This window comes from Macaca nemestrina, chromosome 7 (genome assembly GCF_043159975.1).
Source record: "Macaca nemestrina isolate mMacNem1 chromosome 7, mMacNem.hap1, whole genome shotgun sequence".
Lineage (NCBI taxonomy): Eukaryota > Metazoa > Chordata > Mammalia > Primates > Cercopithecidae > Macaca > Macaca nemestrina.
In genome coordinates, this window is record NC_092131.1 from 22587235 (window position 1) to 22610484 (window position 23250).

General features: G+C 36.2%; 1 long non-coding RNA gene across 3 annotated transcripts in view; it reads left to right on the top strand.

The window, feature by feature from the left end:
• Positions 1-23250, top strand: part of LOC105467606 (uncharacterized) — a 316568-nt gene that overhangs the window by 263132 nt on the left and 30186 nt on the right. For all 3 annotated transcript variants that reach the window (XR_011625660.1, XR_011625662.1, XR_011625663.1), the window contains 2 exons: positions 2775-2818; positions 17004-17087. This is a non-coding gene — a long non-coding RNA (uncharacterized lncRNA). The remainder of the gene's footprint in view (positions 1-2774; positions 2819-17003; positions 17088-23250) is intronic.

Sequence of the window (23250 nt, forward strand, 5' to 3'; positions counted from 1 at the left end):
TTGCCGCATGCTACTGATCTGCAAAAGCAGTCTCTGCTGTTCCACCCGATCACGAGGCCAATCTTAGTATCAAATTTTTATTGTTTCTTTCAGTATATGCGTATGACAAACAATTCAAACTGCAAAAGAGTATAGAATGTAATTCCCACCTCACCCTATTCTCAGAGGCCCAAACAGTTCATTTATGTTAGATCCCCCCAGAAATTTCCATATCCATATCTATCTATCTGTCTACCTACCTGTCTTTCTGTCTCTCTCTCGACTTGCACATTATTTGCACATCTTTTTCTTTTGAAACTAACCATATTAGGGATCCTCTGTTACCAGCAGCTGTGAAACTCTTGTCTGTCTACTTAATGACCTCACCATTCTTCACTCTGTGGAGGTGTTATAATTTAATTAACCAGTCTCCTACTAATGGTCATTTTTGCTTCCTAGTCATTTGCTACTGCAAATAATGCTGCAGTTAACAGCCCAACATATATTTTTGAGCATGTGCATGAACATATCTGTAGGATAATTTCCTGGGAAGTAATGTCAGAGGATCAAAGGATATTTCCATTTTTTTTCTATTAATTAATCAGTTGATATATTAAACATACTAATTCCCAGGGAGCATTTCTGTGACTAATAGGTTGTGACAGCATTTCCCTCTTCAAAGAGGACAGAGGGCATTTTCAGGTGACAGCGGTCTTGGGAGTGTTTGCAGATAAGCACTGCTGCTGCTGGGGATGATTACTCTGGCCTGGTTCAGTTCCTGTTCTTCCCCTGTTCATTGTTTCTTTGCAGGCTCCCCCTTTGCTGTCCCAGGTGCAGGAGGCCATCATGTAAACAGACATTCCAAATACCAGAGCGTCGCCATGGGGTGTAGGGGACCACTGCCAAAGACGAGATTAGTAGTTCAGGAACTGGACACATTCTTGCTGAAGAGAAACACATGACCTTAAATCCATAACTTAGCATGCGGTTAAAAATTCAAGTATCTGATTTGTAGAGAAAGAGGGAATCTGTGAAAGCGCCGAATCCTAGCCACTAGACCACCAGGGACATGAGAAAGAGGGAATCTGTAAGCAGGCTAAGGAGAATGTGTTCGTCCTAGACATCTTTTAATTTAAAAAAATACAACATTTTGGAAAATCTCAATTGATTTCTTAATTTCTTGTATTGTTTAAAATGAATTGTAAGGAACAAATAAATATATGTAAGGAGTTTTGACACCAAGAAATAATACAGTTTTATGACTTTTACTTTATTTACAGGGCAAGAATCAGTGAACTTGGCACCCTTAATTTCTTTATCTCTCTCTCTCTCTTTTTGTTTTTTAATAAATGTCCACTTATTTGGTTCTCACCGTAACTTTACAAAGTACAAAGTACTTACTATGATTAATCCCATTATACAGCCTAGGAACGTGGCTCTTATTATATGAATAGTAAGTAAAAGAGCCCAATTAGAGAACTGTACTTTTTTTTTTTTTTTCTTTTAAGAGGAGTTTCCCTCTTGTCGCCCAGGCTGCAGTGCAGTGGCACGATCTTGGCTCACTGCAACCTCTTCTCCCGGGTTTCAAGCGATTCTCCTGCCTCAGCCCCCTGAGTAGTTGGGATTACAGGCACGTGCCACCACACTCAGCTAATTTTTGTATTTTTAGCAGAATCGGGGTTTCACCATGATGATCAAGCTGGTCTCAAACTCCTGACCCTGTGATCCACCTGCCTCAGCCTCCCAAAGTGTTGAGATTACAGGCATGAGCCACGGTGCCCAGTCAATTTCTTTATCTCTCTTAAACTCAGTGCCCTAATGTGTGTCAAATGCCCAGACTCCTTTACTAGCGCATCTCTTTCCGTTTTGACCCTTGCCATGGCTGCAGGTGAAACCATCTCCAGGAATGTGCCACTCCTCCTTTCCTCCCCTGGGGCTACCTTTGTAAGCTCTCCAAAAATGCAAAGTGAAGACTTCTTTCAAGACTTGTAAAACCCTCCTGTGACCTTCTCTTTTTCAATTACTAGCTATGAGTATCTCAGGCTATTGCACAACCGTCCCAGAGGCTGTCCGATGGTCTGTTTCCAAGTCCAATAATGAGCTGTCCATTTAGTGAGCTTAATTGTTCTTTTAAAATGAAGTTTTCTTAATTTCCTTTTTTGGGTTTGAGTCTTTTTTGTTCCTATTGCTGCTGCTTTCTCTTCTTTAAATGCAGGTTCATTTGACTCCTCAGCTACTCATGAATACAACTCTGCAAGGATCACAGGTTTGCTGGGCAGCAGGGCAGGTGCTATGCAAGTTTCTCCCACACCGTGCTGCCAGTGTACCTCCAACACTCCTGCCTTGTCGGTTGTCCATGCAATTCTGTCAAAGTGTCTGCGGGCTAATATATAGCCCCAGGCAGTTTTAAAGCAGCTTAGGAATTCAGAGGAACCTCTCTGACACAGACAAAGCTGTATTTCCTTCTAGGGGTCTGGATGATTTGAACTTGGCAGAAACATCTGCACCCTGACATGTCTCTGTTAGAATTCCAACCCTCGGTAGACACGCAGTTATAAAAGGATTTAAATTGAACACTAGAGAAGGGCTACTATAATACCAAAGCATGCCCGTATAGAGCTTACCATTTAGATATGTTCATTTATGCATCAACTTAGTCATTCAATAAATATTTTCTATATATTCCCCAATCTATAAGTCAGGTAGTCAAGATATAGAAGGACTTCTACTCTTCATCACTTAGTGGACCTAATCTGGAACTTAAAAATAAATCTACTCCATAAACTTCATTGCAGGAAATTTGTCTATAAACTCTGAAAACAGACCAACAACAATAAAGGTGAGTATAAGTATTAAATTATATTTGGCATACGCCATCTTAGTCTCAAAAGAGTTTGGCAAACTTGTAATTTGGAAGACATGAGTCATGCATGCATTAGCATAGCTTGTATTGTCTTAAGATTATTCCAGATTGGTTCCACATTATGGCAGTAAACAAGTCCCCTCAAATGTCTGTAGTTGTTGCTGTAAATGATCAACTTGTCAAAGCAGAAAGTGAAATAACTCAGACTTGACCTACACTTAAGCTACCTCTGCAGTTGGTGACTGAGCTACCTGCTGAGTGGATAGGGACCTGACTGGTGGAATTATGCAGACAGTGCCTCTGGGGTGTTGGGTTTCCTTCTTTGAGGACTATCAGGTCCAGAAGTCACATACAACTCCAACTTCCAAGTTTTTCAGCGATAGTTCTTCACAAGTGAGATCACGGTTTCTAAATAAAATAAATAAAAGAATGGACTGGATAAAGAAAATGTGGCACCTATACACAATGGAATACCATACAGCCATAAAAAAGGATGAGTTCATGTCCTTTGCGGGAACATGAATGATGCTGGAAACCATCATTCTCAGCAAACTAACACAAAAACAGAAAACCAAACACTGCATGTTCTCACTTATAATTGGGAGTTGAACAATGAGAGCACATGGACACAGGAAGGAGAACATCACATACTGGGGCTTGTTGTGGGGTGAGGGACTAGGGGAGGGATAACACTAGGAGAACTACCTAATGTAGATGATGGGTTGACGGGTGCTGCAAATCACCATGGCACATGTATACCCATGTAACAAAACTGCACATTCTGCACATGTATCCCAGAACTTAAAGTATTAAAAAAAATGGTAAAACGAAATGGAAACAAACAAACAAAACCCAATTCCTTTGCCTGTGCCCTCAAGGGAAAAGATAACAGAAAAAGAAAAGAGAAATGCATCCCTGTAACAGACATTTTCTTGAAACATTTTTCATCCCTTTTTCACCCCTTATTTTCAGTGTACCCTCTGACACTCCACCATACCCTGGATGTGAAAGAGAGAATGAATGCAGCTTCTAATAAAACAAATTACCAAAAGTAGTTGAGAAAAACATGGAGCTTCAAAACACAAATTAACAAAAACTAGATACTTGTCTTGCCCTTACCCTCAAAATGTACAATCTGTTGGATAATACTCCGATGATTTGGGGCCTGCTAATTATTTTTTCTAGAATCAAGCAGGAATTTTTCATTGGAGGCCTGCTGTTAGCCAATCAGGGTGAGCGATCCAGGCTGCTTTGATGTAACATAAGTTGGAGAGTAGCAGGTGGCCTTCCCTGCTGTTTATAGTGCAGTTTGGGGAGTTCTGTCAGATGTAGCAGCTCCTCTTTATCTGCATGGAATCTGTGTAAATCACTAAAGAACAGATGGAAAAATAGTCACAGACCTCCGTTCACCTCTTAGAAGCAGCTCAGAAACCTCCATACTCCACCTGCCCTGTTTCAAAAAACCAACTTTAGTGGGTTGGTCACCCAACTCCCACAAGGTAATCATTTTGTGTACAAAACATCATGATTCAGACAAAACAAAAGCAGAAAATTGTTTAAATGATCACAGCTGTTACTTATGTGCATTTTGTCATTACATTCCAGATTTAGGTTAAGTAAACAGAAAAATTAGAAATTATCTCTCAGCTACCAGATCTAAATATCTTGCAGAACTTATTGCTGATGTCAGATGATGCCAGTGGTTTAGTATGTCTAGTTGTCATTGTTTTTTAAATACAACTGTAAAATTTCCTGTCAATATTTTTTCCTGAAAACACTAAATCAGTTTCTAAGGATTGATCTATGTAATTTTCTGTTGGAAACCACCAAAGAAAACTGCCCCCCCCAAACTAATTGATGGAAAAATAATAAGCAGCAATATTTCTAAACAAGGGATGATAAAATCAAAGGCACCAAGGTATAAGACAGAGTAGGGCATGATGTGAACCCTATCTCCATATTTTTAGAGTGTGATTTGTAAGACAAGGTGTTGAAAGAGATGAAGCTATAGGTTAGCAAGGTCTTGACACAGAGCATCTTAAAGGCCTCGTGAAAAAACATGAGCTTTGACCTGGGTATGATCAAAGTTGACTACTGGATGTTGGCTTTATTTATAACCATAAAATATATTGTATGAATGTATTAAAAATATATAAATCTGTCCAAAGACTTAGAGGAAACAGCAGTTGCCCATTAGACAGAAACTGTGATTCACAAATGACACAATTTCTATTTTCTTAGGGATTGTAAAAATGTGTAAAAATGTGTTATGTGTGTAAAAATGTCAGTGTGTAAAAATGTTGTTATGGAAAATCCTTGTTTAATAATGAATGTATAAAACGGAGACAACAAAGTATTGAGCACAACAAAATGGTGAAGCTTAGTTTAAGCAGAAGTCAATATCCTTGCAAAACTGTTCTAGGAATCCTGTTTTACATTAGTTACAAGAAAGCAGTAAGCACATAGGAATTGTCTACAGAACTCTATAAATAAATTCCCTATCAATCATGTCCAGGAAAGCAGTGTATTAGACCAGCAGTTCCACAGGAGGGACAAGTTATCCCTCCATGGGACACCTGGCAATGTCTGGAGACATTTGTGTTGTCACAACTGGTTGACTGGATGGGACGAGTGTTATTGATATCTGGTGGGTAAAGGTCAAGGATACTGCTAAACACAAGATAGCCCTCAACAACAAATAATTATCTGGCCCTAAATGTCAATACTTCGGAGGATAAGAACCCGGTTTAAGACATTTCAGGCATTTAATCCTATGTTCCATTTTCAACAGAATGAGACTGCAAAGTTTTGTCATGTCTAATCACGGAAATTTGGACATAGGAGGGAGCAGGACCTTGACATTGTTATTAACGTCATCAAATACATGACCTTGTCAAATAATGCATTTTTCTTCCTCAAATAGAATTATACAAAGTCCTTTTGGTTTGTTTAATATATATCGTTTTGGAAATTTGCTAATAAAAAACAATTGCTTTATTAAATGAAATTATGCTTGAAATAAAATTATATTTAACAAAGCTATAATGAAGAACTCTTCAATTTTCAATCTTTGTTTTGAGTTCAAGAATGGTCAAATAATTTTATCAGAACTAGTCTGAAGCAATTAAAAGTATTTCCAGACATCCATTTTAAAACATTGTGCATCAGAAAATCAATGCAGATGGAACCAGAGTCTCCTTATATGAGATTAAGACTCCCTAAATAGTCTTTTTTTTTTTTTTCCTTGGCTGGCAGATGTGTTTTCCTGGCGTATTTTGGACTATGAGGAGTACTTACTCTGTTAGTTTCCTATGATGCAAAGAAGGAAAATTTGATGGTAAATTTTTTTCCTTTAGACATTTGATTTACGTTTGATAATCTCTGTTAATTAAAGCTCTCTTTTGCTGGAACAAACATTAATTCAAAGAAACCTAGTAAATCTCGCTTTCTATTGGAAGGTTTTGCTTAAGATTGCTTTTAGTTTTTCCTTACCATGCCAGAAAATTACAAAACAAAAAAGTGATGAATCTGTGCATTTTCTGTTCATACGAAATGGTGTTAAGTAACTAAAACATGAGGGAAGTCCGACATTAATTATCAAAGGGAATTACCAAAGATCACTTACGGTGAACTAATATGGCAGTGACATTTTGAATTATCTTATTTACTTTGATTATTGTTAAATAGGATAGGTAAATTGTTAATGTCCATTCTGTACTCTTGCACAGATTTCTGTCAGAGAATCTGAGGTAACTCTCTCAGGTTCAGTTTTGAATTTTGATTTTGTAATAAGCAGTGTAATTGAAGCAATGTACGTTTATGTATATTTTGTAAGTAAAGAATTCTTTAAATACTTCTTTGCTGCTAAGGCTTTACAAATATGGCTGTCTTTTAAATATATAGCAGTGTGGAAATAGGCTAGTAGTAGCCTCAAAATGCTCAAAAGTTGGTTACCTTTAAAACTTTATGTTTTTGATCCTTGAAACTTCATTTATTATTTCCCGCAAGTTGCCCCCTTGGAAAAAAGATTTTATGGACAAACAGTATTTGGAAAACCTACCTAGTCTATCATTCTCTAGAAGAGTTTCAACATATTGTGAAAAGAAATCAAAAGTTTACTTGATTTTGTTTATCCCAGCATGTCCCCTAGCAAATCTAAAGTTCTAAGGAACAAATTTTAGGAAAAAGTCGTTTAGAATATCCAGTCTCCCTCTTCTATTTGATTTTTGTTTTTAATTAATTGCATCTTAATCCTTGCTTCTTAACCACTAGCTACTTTGTTTCATTTTAGTATTTTCATCAGAGGTACCAACAAGATAAAAGGTTAAATTTAAACATACCTCTATTAATTATATTTTATAAATGGTTTAGTGAGGATTGGTCACTGGCGAATGCTTCATACTTCCCCAGATTCCATTTCCTGAGACAAAATAATAAGGAATATGCACAAACAAAGAAGCAAAACTTAACAGCAACATCCAACGCAACAACTCAACTTCCTTTGGGGAAAAATAACATCACATTTAAGACCTGAGTTCTATTTCTATCTTGAGAATTTAGCATATATTTCATCAAACACACGGCACATTTATTGGGCACCTTTGTGATCATATTTAATGTTCGTCTGCAGTTACACGATTGTTGTTGCCCTTGGGGGTTAAGATGATGATTCTTCCTTCTGTTTAAACTTGATAGTCAAAATTAGGACTTTATCTGTAAGCTTTCCCACACTTTCTTCTGAAGACCACATTTAAAGGCTCTGCCTTTTGGTTTGAAAAAAAAAAAAAAATACTGGGGATTAATTCTTATCAGGCAAAATCAAGAATAGGAGTTGTTCTAATTCCAATCCAACCTACATCCTGCCATTCAGTTTCCCTCCATTGGAAATGGAGGAACATGTTCAGATCGGAGTGTAAATTGGCCTGAATCTTCATCTGAAATGCAATAAAGTTAGAGAAGACTGGATGATTTTTAAAAATGTATCATTATTCATATCCAATGCTTCCTCTGCACTTCTGTGTACCATCTGGTCCTGATGGTCGAAGTGCCAAAATACCATAAGGAAAGTTGTTTTTGTGGTATTTCCAGTCCAACCAGAATCAAAAAGTACCAGAAATTTCTTGAGAAAAGCTGTTGTCATAGGACACAAAGCCCAGTTTGTCAAACCAAAGAGTTTAAGAAAAGTAGCTGAAATCAAGCTACTGTCCAAATTTAAATGCTGAACAGAGAGAGGATGTTCTGGGTTTTGGGTTTCCCAGATGTCTTGAGCGCGTGCGCGCACACACACACACACACACACACACACACTTTTTAAAAACACTCTACCAATTCATCATACATGTATCCCATTCCTTTATTAGCTACAGTTCTCTCTCTACCCCTTTATTTGTTTACTCCTATTCTGCTTATGTATTGAATTTTAAAAAGAATATGAATGGGTAAATGAAGTCATACAATTTCCAAAGACATCTGATTGGGGAAAAGAAGCATTATACAGACCCAGAGAATGGATGACACCAAATTTAAAATACTTAACGGAATACATGTAATAGGTACAAAAACTATCTGATATCACCCTGTTTATGAACCCTTTGATATCCAAATAATTCATTTACAAGTCTTTCCACTTCTATACAGGACATCACAGCTTGTCAAATACAAGAAATCTTGAATCTTAAAAGACTCAATCTGTGCTCTAAACTTACTGCCCAGAAGGTTTAGAGTGGGCTGTTAAACTTGGCAACATTTTCGCTTCCATTCAAGCCCAAACCTTCTGAGATATATTTGACACTGAGTTTTATGAAGCTTAATTTAGTTCAACTTAAAAAAAAAATCTCTAAGTAGGGCAGAGTTTAAGTGATGAATACTATCGTGTGACAATTAGTATGTTAAGGGTGAAAACTTACCATACATATTTTCTGCTAAAGGAAGTGTCCTATTATGCAAAGAACATAAGCTTTCAGGTCAGACTGACACAGATTCAAATTCTGGTTCTCCACCTGCCAGTTGTGTGACCTCGGGCTAGTAACTAACTTCTCTGATCTTAAATTTCCTCATCTAAAAATAGAAAGCCAATTATTTTACCAGGTTGTGGGGACCAACGAGCTATTGAATGTAAAGTTTTCGAGTACAGCAGGTGCTCCATCTTCTCATCAACTCTAGCTGTATATGAGGATGATAAAATAACAGACAGCTGAAAGGCAGATACTTAAGATGTTGGCTATCACAAAAGCACATTGTAATTCTTGCTTGAGTTCTCTTTCATCTGTAGAAAAAAGAAAGAATGACTCTGGGATATAACTCATATAAGTTTGGGGGATAATGATGATGTTCTCCATTAGGAATATTATCTACTCAGTTCCCATAGGCAATGTTTTAAAATCTTTTATTGCATAAAATTGTAATGCCTTGTGAGAGGCATGATCTGACCTGAGATGCTTCTCAATCCATGTAAAATACATCTTGTGAGGGTATTACTGAATCACTCGCTATGCTCTTGGCCCAGTTTCAAAGAAGATCTTTTCCCAAGGATACCTAAAGAAGTCAAAATAATTCAGTTCAATGTTTTAACTGAAAATAAAATTTGTTTCTTCAAATTTGAGGGCAGTATTATCTGTGTCTGGTATGTGCACTATAATCGTTGCTAGAATATGAAATCTATTCCTAAACAAATAGTCCAACTTGTTATCTTGTCTTGGAATATTCACTTTCTGTTTTCAAATCACAGGCCTAACAAGCACATCATAAAAACATGGACTTTTTTGTTTTCAGGGAATCATGACCTTGACATACCCAGGATCAGTCCTTAAACCGAAAGCCTTAAATCCCAAAGCAGCGGCATCTAATCTCAAAGTTGTTACTGTCCTGTTTCTAATTCCTTTAGTTTGCATAACTTAACTTTTCTGCTCTCGTACTCTCTTGAATCCGTTCAATTGAATTGAATCATGTAAATCTCTCACTCCCTTGAAACTGTTTTTTTCTTTATGTCAGTCCCGCATAACCCAGTTAGGAAAGCAATTAAGGTGTCATTCTACGAAGCACCAAAGGAGTGCAAAAATCTGCCTTTTGAAGAACTTTGCCTGAACCTTCCTTCTTCAACATTGTGCAGACTGAGGGGGGATATGCAGCTGCTGGAAGTTGCTTTCTCAACTCCCGTCACCCAGCACTGGGGTTCATTGTTCAAACAATACTAATACGAAGACTTTTTACTGTTTGCAATCAAAAAATACACATGTACTGTTCTTCTGCCTGAGCTTTGAGACACTGTCTTACTAGGAATGCGATCTGTCAAGAATATCCAAGTACATCCAAAGAGAACTTCATTGTCTCTGTGTTATGTTACAATACTTTTATTAGATGGTGACATTCCTGAGACAGCACCTGCTGTGTGGCTTTGGGCTCTGGCCAGAAATGAAAGGGAAAAGCAATGTGCGGTTTAAATCAGAGTGGCACAGCAATGCATGGCTGTAACAAATACCAGGGACTGAACAGTTGGGAGGCCTAAAGGAATCTCATTGTGTAGACGCTTGACTTCGGTGTGTAGGTGACTACCCCAGTCATTGTCAGAAACCTATAGAAAGGCAGATAGTAGAAATGCTTGCTTTTCTTTTTGCTGGATACATACACTTGGCATAATTTTTTACTCTTCCTCCCCTATACTTCTAGGGAGCTGGCTTTGGAAATTTGAAAAAGGCTTTGTTGCTCGTAGCTTCGAGTATAGACTCTTAATAGTACAAAATGAAAAGTGAACATGAAAATATTGGCATTTGTGAAGCTTAATTTTGAATAAAAATGGTTATCAGAAATATATATATTAAAATACATAATATATGTATACAGGATAATATATATTATATATAAATATATATTTTGTGTATATATACATATATGTGTATACAATGTACATTATATTGTATATAATGTATACAATGTACTGTATACTGTATATAATGTATACAATATATAATGCACACATAGTGTATAGACTATATACACATATATGTATATATGTAGATATACATCTATTATATAATATACAAATGCTATGTAATATGTAATAAGCGTATATTAATATGTGCACATATTACTATGTAATATGTGTATATTATATACATATACATATATATGCACAACATACATATAATATATTACATATACATATTACACATAATATACTAATATATATGACATACTATATTATATATAATTATATATGTTATATAAATTTATTCACATGTATAATTTCTGCTGAGGGGCTAGTAGATTTTGCCTTCTGGAGGAATATTTTGATTTTTCTAATCTTCTCCTTTATCAGTTTTTGTTGTAAATGATGTAGAATTTACAGAAATGGAAAGCTCTTGAATTTGTAGTTGTTTTTGAAATGATCAGATGATGAAATTTCATAATTTTCACTCACTGTTCCTTTTGGACTCCTCAGCAGGCACATGGTTGCGCAGGAGTGGGGAGATGAACTAGGAAACCACACCCATGATGATGGTAGAGGCTAAAACTGTGAATTCCTATTTCTTATTTTCATTTATTCTGTTTTAGAGATAGGATCTAGCTTTGTCACTCAGGCAGGAGTGCCGGGGCATGATGATAGCTCACTGCCACCTCAAATTCCCAGGCTCAAGCCATCCTCTTGCCTCAGCCTCCTGAGTAGCTGCGACTCCAGGCATGAGCCACAACTCCCAGCTATTTCTTGATAATTAAGTATATGTCAAAGAAATAGTACTTGTTTGGAGAAATCAATTGCGCCTGTTACAAGAGAAGACTACAACTCCAATGAGACAGTGTTTGTTCATTTGTTTGCTTGTTTTAAATAAAAATGAGGCTTAATTCAGAAGAAATCTTTGTTCAGAAATGGGACACTAAGTCATTCTTGTTTTCTAACTAAATTGATGGTGCACTGTTGTTGACTTTGGGGTTAGAGACTTCAGTAAGAAGCCTTTTTGGCCTTTTCTCCATATATCTGATGACCTTAGAAAGTGATGACTTTATAGATGTGACCACATGGCTCATACCACTGTGAGGTAAATGCAGAGCTCCCAGAAATCCCAGTAGGGAAGCAGAAAGAGCTATTATTCAGAAAGAGTTACTGGGTCACCACTGAACATGGGCCATAATATTTCTCATCAAACTCAAATGAAAATTCAACTTGTTTTATGCAACTTATAGAATATGTTCTAGCACATATATGATTGTCTCTCTCTCTCTCTGTGTGTGTGTGTGTGTGTGTGTGTGTGTGCATGTGTAGTTTTATGGAAGAATGGAGACTTCATGTAATTTGAACATGAGAACCTCGTTATGTTCTGTTTTGCATAACTTACCCTCTCTCCTCAGTAGGTCAGGAATGAGGCTAAGAAAAGAAGCAGGATTTCATGTCATGCATGTAGAAATCCAAGCTCAGTAAATGCTGTCTTTCTGTTTCTTCTGGGAATTCTTATCAATCTGATGGGCTTGTTTATAGTGCTAAATCAGAGTCTTAAAAGCCTCTATAAGCTTTACTGAAACATGGAGTGCTTCTGAACTTTAAAATCAATTGCATCGATTCAATTATAGAACATAAGTGAAGACTAATGGTTTTTATGTTCATTAACTTCTAATTTACATAAGGTAGAAGATGTTAATATGGTTCCAGAGTCTTTGTGGGAAACCATTTTAGTCAAGCTAGAGAAAATGGGACTTCCATTTTCATTTGCAATGGATCAATATTCCAAACATTAAAATATATAATCTTCAGATCAAATTCCACACTCATTTTACCTTTTCTGTTACCGAAGAACATTCGTGAACTCTTGGTTGAGTCAGTGTGGACTCTCTCAGCAGCTCAATTGCTTTTATATGCAAAATGGTTTTTCTCTTAAGTTTTTCCAGAAGTTAAAATGAATTGACATGTGTTTAGATTGTTCTGAAATGTAGAAAAGTCTAACAGTCAAAATCAGAACTTAAGAAAAAGGCAAAACTTGAATTATTTCCAATATTAATTACATTCAAATGGATTCTAAATATTTTAGAGGATTTTACCCCTTACAAATTAACAGTTGCTTCGTTTCTGACTTTTTGTTTTTGCTTTTTGTTTTTGCTTTTTGTTGGATGCCAGAAATAATATTAGTGTAATGTGTAATTAAAGATAATACTAATTGGGGAACATCTAAACCTAAACACAGATTGGTATGGGAGTTAGAAGAATCTTAAATCGTTTCTTAATCAAGTCCTGGATGTGATTTTCTTCTAGCCTTTGAATATTCTGCTTGTTTTCTTTGGAAAACAAGATAGGAATTACTTTCATTCTCCAAGTTAGTCTTTATTTGGAAAGTGCTGGATGTTTGCCTTGGGGTCATATTCCTTTTGTTTTTTTCATTCAATATTTCCATTTTTTTTTTTAATTTTTGAGGGGATATGGTAGTGTTTGATCTGAGCAATATTTTATTTGGTCATGAAATAGTTTTAAACATACTTAGAATGGTTTCTAACTAATTTGGATTCCAAGTGAAACTCTACCACAGTTTTTGTGACTTTGGCCTATCTAATCATTCCAAGATTCAATTTTCATACTTATAAAATGGGAACAATATTTCTACATCTTATTTTGGTTTGGAGAGGGTTACGTAAGGCATTACTTGTAAATCAGCTAGTTCAATGACTGATATACATATATGTATATATACACACACGTATATATCCACAAACATATCCATATGTATATATGTATGTATGTATATGTATATATAGACATATATATGTGTGTATACACACACACACACACACACACACAGAGAAGGTACTCAATAAATAGTAGGATCTCATATCTTGGTCTGCTTGTATTTTTGTCCTGAAGTCTACTTTTCTCACCCCAAGTATTTTTCCTTACATGGGAATACAAGGGCATTCATTCTTTTATTTTCTATTTTGGTTTGACTCTGCGTGTTCTCTGTAATTGCTTAGGGTCAGCTATAGCTGTGTAAGACTGAATACAATGTATAACTACAACATGTAATGAAGCCCAAATTAGGGTGTTAGAAATGACCGTATCTACAAAGTGGACACTGGGAGGGGAACACACATTTTCTAAAATGCTTCAGTTAAAAATAAAAGCAACAATACAAGCAGAATAAAACAAATTCAGTTTCTTTAAGTCCCATTTATTATATTTGACTTTAAAAGTACAGCAGAAATTAAAATTGTAAATATCTCATGACAAAGTAACCCAGTTATTTACTTGTCTAAAACCATCTCATCCATTACCATATTAATATATAGAAAGCTGTATACTTTCATGTTTTTGAATGTTTATTTTATTCTTCATTGCCAACTTTCACACAGTTGCCTTGATAGATTATAACCAGGTTGCTTAAAAGCATCTGAGCTCATTACTTACAGTCACAAAGTTTCTACCTGAAAATAAATGTTAATGTCAAATAATAAAAATCATCAATTTTTTTTCACTGTTTCTAGTACGCGTGATCTGAGTCCAAGCTGAGAAAGGTCATATTTTCAAGTCTTCAATCCATTTTGCATGTAAGAATATTCTGATTGGAGATGATTCTGAGGGGCTAAGAGATGTCTACAGGTTGTAGGAAATGAAGGAAAAGCTTTAATAAAGGATTATAGGGTTGGTCACATAGGATGATATTGGATACTTCCCAAATGGAAGAAGAGGAAGAAAAACCAGTGTATATGTGGCGGATATTCGTTACAAATATGATGAGGGAAAGGGATCAGGAAGATGGTTGAATTGTATGACAGCCAGTGACAATAGTCTTTGAAAAGAGAAGGGTTCCTATTGTTATTGCTACTCCCGTGACCCTTACCATTAATGTGGTGGCTACTGCTGCTGCTACTTCAACTAACCGCAACTGTCAGCATTTCCTCCTTCCCAGTGATTCGTACATTTACTGTTTAGGACACTATCATGGGCTCCTTGATACATGTTTTGATTTAACCTTCTGAATAAGACTTTGAGGTAGGTATTACCTTACCGATTGTATTGATAAAGAATCAGAGGCTTAGAAAAAAAGTTTTCTGTGCAAATGTGGTAATGCGATTATATTCACACAGGTTTCTTTGACCTCAGAAACTGATTTTCCTAAAGTACAGGCAGAGAGAGAGAGAGAGAGAGAGAGAGAGAAGAGGAAAAAGTAAGAAAACAATACAAACTAGGATTTTATGATTAGGTTCAGTTTCTTATAGCAGAAACCCCAAATAGCAGTGACTTAAGACTAAAAGAAATTATTCTTTCACCTAGAAGAACTATAGAAATATGCAGTCCATGGTCATTAAGCATTGTCTTTCTATTGTTTTATTCATCTTCTGTTGTATGTGGCTTTTATCCTCAAGATTGACTCCTCGTCCAAGTTAAATAATGTGAAACAAATAGTACATGCAGGTAAAACAGAAACTTGGATAAGAAAGGAAACAAAATTAAAGTACATTACTTGATTCAGTAGTGAACAATATTTACACAGTTGTAACACAACAGATGCCGATTTACTTCAAAATTGCAATTGAAATGCTGGGAGGTTGGAGAGAAGATGTGCATATGTGCATGAGTGTATGTTTGGGTGGTGTTTTAAAAATAGGTATATCTTCAAATAATAGAGAGAGATAATGGAATAGCGTCAGTATAGCAGTGTAAGTCTAATATTCAGAAATATGAAAGTAAATACCAGATGAAACAGCTGTAAAGGTTGAAAGTACATGACTGTGTAGCAGGAGTATACTCAGAGTTGAAATGAAGAATAAAGTAGAATTTTGCAACAAGTTTTTCTTGCTTTTTGCAAACTATAAAGGTAATAATTGTTTTAACAGACGTATGCTCATTAATCAAGTTGTAAAAATATTTTTAAAGCAAATAGCCGTCATCTCTCCATCCAGGAATGAGCACTAAGTACTTTTGAGGTATGTTTTCTTCCAATTTTAAGGTTATCACAATCTATGCAGGAGGCAGACACCAAAGTAGATCATATAATGAGGGAACAAGGGCAGTGAAAAAGATACAGACAGGAAGAGAGTAGAGCAAACCCTAATCATGTGCATTTCTACTCACAAAAAGAGAGTGTTGGACAATGGTGTGCTGGTAAATGTTTCACAACTGGCTAGCTGGAAAAAGTTTACATGTGTATATACTTGTATACATTTATTATAATTGACATAAAAGATACATAGTTTGAAATTTATAAAAAAATGAAATATGTAATACTACCTTATTGTAATTTTTTTTTTTTTTTTTTTTTTTTTTTTTTGAGACAGAGTCTCACTTTGTTGCCCAGGCTGGAGTTCAGTGGTGCAATCTCAGCTCACTGAAACCTCTGCCTCCTGGTTTCAAGTGATTCTCCTGTCTCAGCCTCCCGAGTAGCTGGGATTACAAGCGTGCGCCACTACCCCTGGATAATTTTTGTATTTTTAGTAGAAACGGGGTTTTGCCATGTTGGCCAGGCTGGTCTCGAACTCCTGACCATTTGCCCACCTCAGTCTCCCAAAGTGCTGGGATTACAGGCATGAGCTACCGCACCTGGCTCCTTATTGTAAATTCTATACAGTTGATGAATGAAAAATTCTGACACAAATGTTGGTTAATATTTTTTAAGATGAAAGAGAAACAATGAAGATGTATGCTGGAATCTCCTTCATTTGTCAATGGCATGAGAAACTTCTTGGCTGAATCTGACGGTGGTTGTTAAACACTGGAATATTTCCTCATTTTTGTGTGTGTTATTGATAATGTAAGAGCTATAGATATATTATAGTTTTAAAGTTTAATCTGCATTATTATAATTTTATTAATCATTTTCTTAAGCCTAATCAACAAAACAAAAAATTAAGCCTTCATTTGTAATATTTTCTGACTCCTATGGTATAAATTCTTTCATTCCAACCAGTGTAATGCCAGTGAATGTGAAATTAGGAAGAGATGTGTTCATTCTTACATAGTATTTCTGCCATAAAAATACAAGAAGTGTAAGTAACCTGAAAAGAATAAATAAAAACAAAATGGCACAAATAATTAGAAAGTGATGGGTTTAATTATATTTTGCTTTTGTTTTTCATATAATTTATTTAGTCACAAATTCATATAAATTAATTTTTATGACTGCCTGTGCTTAGTTACCATCTCATAAAATTTCTGAAAATGGAATACTTGTTTCTCATGAGCTTCCAGGAGCTGGTGCCAGCACACCACTGGTTGTCTGATGAGTGAGTGACACTTCCTGGAGAAGGTGAAACCTCAAATGAGTCTTAGCAGGTAAGTAGGAATCAGCTGCTCAATGGTCTTGTGGATTGAAAAGAAGATAAACACTAAAGCAAAGTGTCTAGATAACGGTGAGGGAAAGGCAATGTGTGGATGGAAATATAAGCAAGTGTGTATTTGCTGAGATGAAATTCTCAGAAAGCAAGGGCATGATAAAAAAGATCCTGCAAACTGCATCAAGGAACTTAGAATTTATCCTATAGGCCACAAGGAGCTGTTGGAGGATTTAAAGCAGGATAGTGAATTATTTAGATTTACGGCTGAAGCATGATCTTCTGGCCAATCGTTGTAGAATGAACATGAGAGGGAGACAAAAAAACCAGCTGGGAAGCTGTTGCAGTGCTTTAGGGAAGTGATGATATGTACTGATTCAGGACGGTTGTGTTTAAGAAAGAGGAGGTGATACATTCCAGAAATATTTAAGAGGTAAAGTCAGCAGGGCCAGTGATGGATTAGAAGAAGGCAGGGGTGAGGGAGAGGGAAATGTCAATGATGGCTTCCCGGTTTTCAGCTCAGCTTATAAATTATGGAGCGACGGCCAATAAATGGAGTCAAGGTAGAGGATTAGATTTCTGGGCTACGTTGATTAATTCAGAGTCCTTATGTACAGTTTCAGTCATTATGGAACATCCATGTGGAAATACCTTGCAGTTCTGGCTGAAGATAAAATTTAGTGCATGATTAATATACAGGTGTTAGTAGATGAGCTCCGGAGGGAAAAGTGGGAGAAGTAAGAGGTAAGAAACAAAGCATAACTTGAAGATGCATCTGCACATAGAGAATCAGCAGAAGAAAAAAGGCCAGTACTGCAGACAGAAGGACTGACCAGAGAGGTGAGAAGTGAATAGGAGAACATGAATCACGTAGGCCAGGAAGAAAGACCATTTAAAAAGCCAGCATGACTCACACCTGTAATCCCAGCACTTTGGGAGGCTGAGGCGGGCGGATCATGAGGTCAGGGGCTCGAGACCAGCCTGACCAACATGGTGAAACTGTCTCTACTAAAGATACAAAAAATAGCTGGGCATGGTGGCGGTCACCTGTAATCTCAGCTACTCAGGTGGCTGAGGCAAGATAATCGCTTGAACCCGGGAGGCAGAGATTGCAGTGAGCAGAGATTGTGCCACTGCACTCCAGCCTGGGGGACAGAGCGAGACTCCGTCTCAAAAGAATAAATAAATAAAAGCCAGCATGGAGAACTAATGTCAATAATGCCAAATGAATTGCATACGCCTTTTGTATATTTATACCTCAAATTAAAATATAATATCTTTCACATGTTACAAATATGATATTGATTGTTTTTGCTTTTAGAAAATTTTAGTGCACAAATAGTATGGATTTATTGTGAAATAATGACAAAATATACAAATATAAAAGAAGAAACACTTTTTATCCCACTTCTCAGAGTTAACAGCTGTTAAGATTTCGAATTTAAGTGATTCCTGAACTTTTCTGTATATGTGTGCATGCACATACATATCCAAATTAATGTATTGTGTTTAATTTATAGGAAAATGCACTTATTCAACATTTTAATGACTATAATACTCATTATGTAGCTGTATTATACTTTATATAATCAATACCCATTGTTAAACACTTTAAATTATTATTATTACTTTCACATATTATAAGAATCATAATAAACATCTTTGTGCTTAAAGCATTTATATGTAATTTGGGTTTTTTTTTTTTCCTTCAAGAACAATCTCTAAATGTAGAATTAACTAAGTTAAAGGATATAAAACACTTTTAAGGATTTTGACACATTTTGCCAACATGTTTCTTAGAAATATAGGTCTGATGAGATTTTCTTTTTTTTTTTTTTTTTGAGACGGAGTCTCGCTCTGTCGCCCAGGCTGGAGTGCGGTGGCACCATTTCCGTTCACTGCAAGCTCCACCTCCCGGTTTCATGCTATTCTCCTGTCTCAGCCTCCTTAGTAGCTGGAACTACAGGCGCCCGCCACCACGCCCGGCAAATTTTTTTGTATTTTTAGTAGAGACGAGGTTTCAGCATGTTGGCCAGTATGGTCGTGATCTCCTGACCTCGTGATCCACCCACCTCGGCCTCCCGAAGTGCTGGAATTACAGGCATAAGACACCATGCCAGGCTCGGTCTGATGAGATTTTCACCAGAACTTGTAAATGGTGCTCACTTCTCCAAGACCTCATCAGTGTGGAATATTCCCAAATTTTATCTATATCTATATTTAAAAGTATTAATGGTATCCATAGATCTTTCGCCTACAACGAAAAAGAAGCAAAACAAAACCAAACCAAACAAAAAAAATCTTAAAGCCAAATATTTTAATGGCATTTTATAAACTAGTTGTAAAACCAGGATGAAGTGAGAGTAGCAGATGATACCATTCTTTGGTGGGGTAGATTTTCACAGCCTTCAGTATGCAGCCTCTGTTGCTGAGTTCTTCCCCTGAGTGGGCCTTGTTTCCACTTCTGCACTTTTATTCAAACTACTGTATGCACTGCTTGTTCCGACCTTCTCGCTCTTCTCCTTGTCCAAGTTGTGTGTTTGTTCAAGTCGTTTTTGAAAAATTCTCTTATAAATGCCTATAGAGCTTTGAATTTTTAAGCCATAATTAATATTCAGTTACATATTTTCTTGAGTAGTGTGTTCACTTACTTTTCTTACATGGGTTACAGGATCATAAGGGAAATGACCATGGTACGTAGTCAGTCCTAGTTTGTCATCTGTGAATCACATTCTTGCATGACAATGGATAAGCAATAAGGAAACACAGGGAAGAATAACACAAAATCATGAGCATGTTACTAACTTTGGCTTTGTTCTAATGAATTGTCTATTTTAATACAATTATTTGAAAAGAAAATGAGCATTTTATAGACTTTAAACAAAAATTGAGCAGCTTTCCAAATGATTTTGGAAAAGTTTTGACCTATCGTGTGTACGTGTGTATGTGTGTGCGTGTGTGAAAGAGAGAGATGTTGTAGGTTACAGAGGGTTGTAGATTATGTGGATAGGAAAAGGGACAGATTTAGAGGACTTATTTTACAGATATGAAGGCTAAGGTAAAGAAATGCTAGGTGAGTTTCTTCAAACACAAAGTTGGTAGGAGAGATGTTAAAAGGAATGTGAACTTAGATCTGCTGATTTTCTGGTCAATGTTAGTTTTATGCCATCAGACTCCATCCTTAACATGTATGCTTTTAATTCATGTACAGTGTATTTAGAAAAGATTGATAAAATTGACAATTTAGTTTCAAATCTGAAATATAAATATTCTACTAATCTTAAGTGATTGGAACCACAGAGCAACTTAAGGGACTTCACAAGTTTTCCATTTTTTATTATCTCTGCTAAAGCAAGTATCTTCTCTATCTAAATATCCATTTTGCATTTTCTTGGTATTTTTTTCTCTTTTTATAATCACTTTCAATTGAAAACATGATAATCTCCCAACAACAAAAAAACCCAAGACCAGATGAATTTACAGTCAAATTCTACCAGATGTACAGAGAACTGGTACCAATCCTACTAAAACTGTTTCAAAAATCAAGGAGGAAAGAATCCTCCCTAACTTAGGCTATGAAACCAGTATCACCCTGAAACAAAAGTCAGGCAAAGACACAATAAAAAAGAAAAGCTAACATCTCTGATGAACATAAATGCAAAAATATCCAACAAAATACTATTAAAGCAAATCTAATAGCAAATCAGAAAGATAATATACTGTGACTAAGTAGCTTTTATTTCAGGGATGCAAGGATGTTTTAATATATAGTTCATAATGGTGAATCAATAAATGTGATTCACCATATAAATGGAATTAAAAACAAAAACCATGTGATCATTTCAGCAGACCCAGAAAAAGTATTGGATAAAATTTAGCATCCCTTCATGATTAAAAACCCTCAATAAACTAGGCATAGAAAGAACATACCTCAAAATAATAAAAGCTGTATATGACAAACCCACAACCAACATTACTGAATGGGAAAATTTGAAAGCATTTCCCCTAAGTACTGGAATAAGACAAATATGCCCACTTTCACCACTTCTGTTCAACATACTATTAGAAGCTCTAGCCAGAGCAATCAGGAAAGAAAAAGAAATAACAAGCATTAAATTGGAAATGAGGAAGTAAAAATATCTGTGTTTGCTGCTGCTGATGTAATCTGATTCCTAGAAAATCCTAGACTCTTCGAAAATACTCCTAGATTTAACATATAAATTTATTAAGGATTCATGATACAAAACCAATGTAGAAAAATCAGTAACCATTGTATATACTGATAGTAACCAAGCTGAGATCCAAATCAAGAACTCAATCTCATTCACAATAGCTAGAAAACAAATCCAAACCAAGCAAAAACCTAGGAATAGATTTAGCCAAAGAGGTAAAGGATCTCTACAAAGAAAACTACAAAACACTGATGGAAGAAATTGTAGATGATAAAAGCAAATATGAAAACATTCCATGCCCACGGGTTGGAAGAATCAATATTGTTAAAATGATTATATTGGCCAGGTGCGGTGCCTCATGCCTGTAATCCCAGCACTTTGGAAGGCCGAGGTGGGTGGATCACAAGGTCAGGAGATTGAGACTATCCTGGCTAACATGGTGAAAATCCATCTCTACTAAAAACATTTTTAAAAAAAAAATTAGCTGGATGTGGTGGTGAGTGCCTGTAGTCCCAGCTAATCGGGAGGCTGAGGCAGGAGAATGGCGTGAACCCAGGAGGTGGAGCTTGCAGTGAGCGGAGATCGCGCCACTGCACTCCAGCCTGGGCGACAGAGCAAGACTCTGTCTCAAAAAAAAAAAGAAGATTATACTACCCAAAGCAATCTACAGATGCAGTTAATTCTTATCAAAATACCAACTTTTTTTTTTTTTTTCCCCTCACAGAACTAGAAAAACAATCCTAGGGCCAGGGGTGGTGGCTCACTCCTGTAATCCCAGCACTTTGAGAAGATGAGGCTGGGGGATCACCTGAGGTCAGGAGTTCGAGATCAGCCTGATGAACATGACGAAACTCTGTCTCTACTAAAAATACAAAATTAGCTGGGTGTGGTGGTGGGAGCCTGTAATCCCAGCTACTTGGGAGGCTGAGGCAGGAGAATCACTTGAACCTAGGAGGTAGAGATTTCAGTTAGCCGAGATCGGGCCATTGCACTCCATCCAGCCTGGGCAACAAGAGCAAAACTCTGTCTCAAAAAAAAAAAAAGAAAGAAAAACAAACCTAAAATTCATATGGAACAACAACAACAAAAGGCCAGCCAAAGCAATCCTAAACAGAAAGAACAAAGCTGGAAGCATCATATTACCTGATTTCCAATTATACTACAAGAACACGGTAACCAAAAAAAAGGGTGGTACTAGCACAAATATAGACAAAAAGATCAATGAAACAGAATAGAGAACTCAGAAAGTCACATACCTACAGCAAGCTGATCCTCAACAAAGTCAACAAAAACATACACTGGAGAAAGGACACCCTAATCAATAAATGGTGCCAGAAAAATTGAGTAGCCATATATAGAATAATGAAACTGGACCCATATGTTTCACCATATACAAAAATTAACTCAAGATGGATTAAAGACTAAAATGTAAGACCTGAAGCTTTAAAAAATCACAGAAGCAAACCTAAGCAAAAGTCTTCTGGACATCGGCCAAGGCAAAGGATTTATGACTAAGACCTCGAAAGAAAATGCAAGAAAAACAAAAACAGACAAATGGACTTCATTAAACTGAAAAGCTTATGCACAGCAAAAGAAATAATCAACAGAGTAAACAGACAGCTGACAGAATGGGTAAAAAATATTGGCAAATATGCATCTGACAGAGGACTACTATGCAGAGTCTAAAAGGAACTCAAGCAACTTAACAACTAAAAACCAAATAACTCCATTGAAAGATGGGCAAATACATGAATAGCTATTTTTCAAAAGAAGACATACAAATGGCCAAAAAACATGTGAAAAATGCTCAACATCGCTAATCATCAGGGAAATTTAAATTAAAACCACAATGAGATATCATTTCATATCAGTCATAATGGTTATGATTAAAAAGTCAAAAAACAACAGATATAGGCAGGGGTGTGAAGAAAAGGAAATGCTTACACAATATTGGTGGGATTGTAATTTAGTACAACTTCTATGGGAAATTAT